Source organism: Giraffa tippelskirchi, chromosome 12, assembly GCF_054371585.1.
Source record: "Giraffa tippelskirchi isolate mGirTip1 chromosome 12, T2T-mGirTip1v1.2.pri, whole genome shotgun sequence".
Lineage (NCBI taxonomy): Eukaryota > Metazoa > Chordata > Mammalia > Artiodactyla > Giraffidae > Giraffa > Giraffa tippelskirchi.
Genome location: NC_137286.1, coordinates 16,142,993 through 16,148,992, shown reverse-complemented (window position 1 = coordinate 16,148,992; position 6,000 = coordinate 16,142,993).

Here is a 6,000-nt window from a genome sequence, read left to right as displayed (position 1 = left end):
CACGGGGCTGACTCAGCTGTCTGGGCGAAGGAGCTTCCACCCGCCTTCTGCTGCCAAGGCCAACACGGCTACACTCCAGCCAGGAACCGAGCAACTTAATTTATCATTCTGTAAGGCACCTCTTCTCTTCATTGTGAGCTGCAAGTTACCTTTCTAGATGTATTTTCTTTTTTTTTAATCTGAGACGTTAATAATATATAAAACGTGAGATGTAGGAAAAAAATGTGTATTTCACGAGAAGTTGAAACCTTCCATAGCTGAAAGCCCATTTTCCTGGCTACCACTACTGGAGCTATACTGATCTCTTCTTTACCCCCTACATTCCACATGTGCTTCTTGCTGGTAAGTCCTAAACTGTAAATATACCTTTTACCCAAAATGGTAGAGATAGAGGACAGGGAAAAAAGGGTTAATGAACACAAATATGTATATAACAAAGAATATTTGCTACTGTCCTCATTTCTGGAATTGTTCATAAGGTATTTATACCTCCTGCTATTTATAACTTCTGGTATCCATTTTATATCTACTCACTCCTCAACCAGATGTCTGGATGTGTTTCTAACTTGATACTTATGTAATATGTAAATCCTTTTAGTAATATTTAAATATTTAATTCAGGACCGTTATGGTCTACAACTCTTTTCTATGATGAATTTCAAAATAAATGTTTATAAAATATATAAACATAAATATGAATTTATGTTTCACCCTATCTCAATAAAAGATAGGATAAAAGATTATCCTACAGTAAGTAGTATTCTTAAAATTCACAAAATTTCAATTTTAGTGTAAATGAAACTTCACACTTAAATATTAACTTCACAATTAAATATATTGGTCCAGTGAATAAAATAATAGTAGGAAACTAAGAAAAGTTAAACTTCAAGTCAAGTATGATAGCACGAGTGCTGTATTTCCATTTAACTGTTAATTGACATTGTTACACACTTAAAAATGCTTGGTATTAAAAATGGACTCTGACTATGGGACAGTTTTTACAATTATACATCTTATTGCAGTGGATGCAAAGCTATGTTCTTAATGTCTATGAAGAGAATATTTCTGTCAAATAAAGTGTGCCTTTATTGAAACTCTTTTCTTTCTATTTTTTTCCTTCAAAATATTGTTGCTTGAGGAAAAAACAAAGATTTCTGTCTGTGGATCAAAGCTCTGTTCTCTCTCAGTGGAATCTCCTCGACTCTGCTTGCTAAAGAAGAGGTAAGGAGGCTATGGTGGACGGTAGGTAGAAATAAAAAGGAGACAGTAATGCCCAGCGGTTTAACAGTTTCGACTACGTTGCATGTAATATGATCGATCTCTGATGAATCTCCACAGTCTTCTAAATTTCTTCCTAATCATAGTATGCCTTTCAGTATTGTATTTCTTTGGAAAGACAATGTTGAGACTAAATTTTCTGTCAAGTTTGCATCAAATTTTAACGAAGGCTGTGCACTGTTTATCTGAGTCACAAATCATTTTAGATAAGTTAAAAATTAAAACTTTTCAAAATAATAAGTAAAAATATAAATAAAGAAATAGCTTTTTGATGTCTAAGAGGTAGAAAGAGAAGATACAGCGTTAGCACAGGTGTAAGATGATCAATCTAATAAGACATCTGTGTTTTTGTCAGATTCAAAGCATGTTACATGTCTTTGATGTTAGAAAATCACCTGAGTATTGTGGAAGTTTACTTGCTCTGGAAATCGAAAGTTCTGAGTTCAAATCCTGAACATATACTAGCTCTGTGACCTTGAACAAGCTGAACATGCTTCTGAATTTCTTCACAAAATTGTAATAATTGTACAAGTCATGTATTCCTCTCATGCTTGTTTGACAAACAAATGGTAAAACCATATCAGACATTATTTGGCAAAACTACAAAACACCTTTTGATGTGGGATTCTTAGAGAAAGTGATGTTGTGCAGCATATGTGAGATAAACAGGAAATTGTACACAAACAGTATACTTCAGAATCAAATGTCTTGGCTTTTATCTCCATTAGCTTGTGTTTTCTATACAATGAAAAGTGACTGTCACTGAAAAATAGTGAAAAAAATCATTGAATTTGATAAAGATGGTTCTGGAATTGACATCTTTTTCTTTTAACAATAATTTTCTAGCTTAGCCTGTGTTTTCTTATTTGTGAAGTGTGGAGGGGGCAGCGTTAAAATTTGTGTTGAATAGTGTTAAAATGTATAGAATACTAGTAGAGCATCTAATCCATTGGATGAACTTAACAGATTTTGTTATTTTTATTTTTATAGTTAATAAACTTTGTAAAGGTCATCATAAGGAAATTGATAATGAAAATAAGATGGTAAAAATGATATATAGCGTTAAAATTAAGTGCAATGTAAATGCTGATTTGCTGAAACAGGTGGTGTAGTGGTAAGGAAGCAGAAGGATCAAGAAATGCAGGTTTGATCCCTGGGTCGGGAAGATTCTCTGAATAAGGAAATGGCAACCCACTCTGATATTCTTGCCTGGAAAATTCCATGGGCAGAGGAGCCTGGCGGGCTACAGACCATGAGGTCACAAGGAGTTGGATACCACTGACTGAACACACAAATGCAATTTATTTAACAAGGATCTGTTTTGCTATGTACATATTTTGATCTATTTCTTAAAGATGCATTAGCAGAAACCTTAGTGGCCATAACCGTTGCATGTTGCATCCATACTAATAGTAATAAAATTATTTCTTGTTCAACAGAACTTATCATTATAACTTAATCATTATTATTCAACGGAACTTATATTTTTATCAAAACAACTGTATTTCTCTTTCTAATTTAGGTTGGCATTTCCCTAACGTAGTCTGGTTTAGGGAGAAGGCGATGGCACCCCATTCCAGTACGCTTGCCTGGAAAATCCCATGGATGGAGGAGCCTGGTAGGCTGCGGTCCATGGGGTTGTAGAGTCGGACACGACTGAACGACTTCACTTTCACTTTTCACTTGCATGCATTGGAGAAGGAAATGGCAACCCACTCCAGTGTTCTTGCCTGGAGAATCCCAGGGATGGTGGAGCCTGGTGGGCTGCTGTCTTATGGGGTCGCACAGAGTCAGACACGACTGAAGCGACTTAGCAGCAGCAGTCTGGTTTGGAGAACTGTACTTTCTGAAAGATCAATCAGCATCTTCTCTGTGAAACTGTAGAACATATACTCTCCAATTGTCTTAAGTTTAACAAGCCTTAACCAGTTCTCAGTTGATTCCTTGGCTGTACTAACAACCTCAGGATCCAGCAACATCCTGGGTGCTCTGCCACATTGTCCGTTCACTATCAACAAATGTTGCCAATCAGTTTGATCAAAGTGTTGCAAAGGTCAATGTCTTGCAGCTTTTGCTAAAACTAGAAATGCCTAAGAAGAATATTTTCACTTTCCTCTTATTATCTTTTATGACTCACTTTATAAAATGTGTTCCTATTAAATACTGAGCAGAAACAAAATATATATAAACTATATGATAGATGCAAAGTGTTTAACATTGAACTAGCCAAATAGTAAATGCTGAAAAAGTTAACTATTATTAGAAATAATATGCACCTAAAAATGTATTTTCAGACTTAAAAGGATTTTTAGAAATTTAAGAATTTTGGAAATATAAAGAGATACAGATATATTTGAACTACCTCTAGCCCATTAAATATCATTTATTCTCCAAGGAAACTGCAATCCTGAAGTCAGTATGGTTTATGCATATACAGACTTTTATATTGATATTAGTTTATATACTAGTTTATTCTTTATATCTGTGCATACTTTATTAAGCCTAAACTAAAATAATCATAGTTCATAAAAAAGAATAATCTGAAGCATAGATTCAGAATTTGATCATAGTACCCATTATAAATGGTGGCATCAATTTATGCTCTTTTGAGAAGAGTCTGCATTATTTTTGCCAAGATTTGGCATTGCCAGCCTTTTTACTTTTTATCAGGCTATTGGGAATAAAATGGTGAATTTTAAGGTGTTTTAAAAATTATTTACAATGCCAAGCATCCTTTTTGAGGTTTATGGGCCACATGTGATTTCTTTCCTGCAAAATGCTTCTTCATGACTTTTGGCAAGTATTTTCTTGGCTTGTTTTTGCTTTCACCAGTTGAAATGGTGGAGATGCTTATATGTTTGCATATAAGTATAATTTATTTTCTTACAAATATCCACTAATGGCTTGCCCAATTATTCTTATCTTGGTGCTATGAAAGTAATATGATACTTTTCATATTAATACTCTCAAAATTGTCAACTTTTTAATTCCTTTTGATACAGATTTGTTAACAATGTTTTCCAACTCAAAGATAAATAAACAGAAATTTCTACAAGCTTTTCTAACTAAAATTTGACTTTCCACAGTTTAGCATTTAAAATATATTGTTTTTTTTTTCATAGAATGAAGAGTAAATGCATTTTCCATAGAAATAAAATTTGCCTCAGCATCATTTACCAAACAGTTTATGTTGTTGTTGTTCAGTTGCTAAGTCATGTCCGACTCTGCGACCGCATGGATTGCAGCACACCAGGCTTCCCTGTCCTTCACTATCTCTCAGAGTTTGCTCAAACTCATGTACATTGAGACAGTGACGCTATCTAACCATCTCATGCTCTGTCGCCCCCTTCTTCTCCTGCCATCTATCTTTCCCAGAATCAGGGTCTTTTACAATGAGTCGGCTCTTCACAACAGGTGGTCAAAATATTGGAGCTTCAGCTTCACCATCAGTCCCTCCAATGAATATTAGGGTTGATTTTCTTTAGAATTGACTGATTTGATCTGCTTGCAGTCCAAAGGACTCGAAAGAGTCTTCTCCAGCATCGCAATTCAAAAGCATAAATTCTTTGGCACTCAGCCTTCTTTATGGTCCAGCTACCACATCCATACATGACTACTGGAAAAACTAGAGCTTTGACTATAAGGACCTTTGGTGGCAAAATGATGTCTCCACTTTTTAATATGCTGTCTAGGTTTGTCATAGCTTTCCTTCCAAGGAGCAAGCATTTTTCAATTTCATGGCTGCAGTTACCATCTGCAGTGATTTTGGAACCCAAGAAAATAAAGTCTGTAGCTGTTTCAATTTTTTCCCCTTCTATTTGCATCGAAGAGATGTGACCAGATGCCATGATCTTAGTTTTTTGAATATTGAGTTTTAAGCCTACTTTTCATCTCTTTCCTTAAGAAGCTCTGTAGTTTCTCTTCACTTTCTGCCATTAGAGTGGCATCATCTGCATATCCGAGGTTGTTGATATTTCTTCTGACTATCTTGATTCCAGCTTGTGATTTATCTAGCCCAGTATTTCATATCCAGCCTTGTATATAAGTTAAATAAGCAGAATAACAATATATAGCCTTGTTGTACTCCTTTCCCAAGTTTGAACCAATCCGTTGTTCCATGTCCGGTTCTAACTGTTGCTTCTTAATCTTCATATAGGTTACTCAAGCGACAGGCCAGGTGGTCTGGTATCCCCATATCTTTAAGAAATTTCTGTAATTTGTTGTGATTCACATAGTCAAAGGCTTCAGAGTAGTCAATGAAGCATAAGTTGATGTTTTTCTGAAATTCTCTTGCTTTTTCTATGATAAAGCCGGTGTTTCAGTTTGGTCTCTGGTTCCTCTGCCTTTTCTAAGTCCAGCTTGTACATCTGGAAGTTCTCAGTTCAGCTACTGCTGAAGCCTAGCTTGAAGGATTTTGAGTATTACCTTGCTAGCATGTGAAATTAATGCAATTGTATGGTAGTTTGAACATTCTTTGGCATTGCCCTTTTGGGGGATTAATATGAAAACTGACCTTTTCCAGTCCTGTGGCCACTGCTAAATTTTCCAAATTTTCTGACATGTTAAGTGCAGCACTTTAACAGCACCCCAAAGTCCGTTGAAAAGTTTTAAGTAGTTAATAGACTTTGCTATGATGGATACTAAAGACAGAAAAAAATAGATGTTCATTTGCATATATTTTCAAATTAACTTTAAAATGTTTGAGTAAATATTAAATTGTCT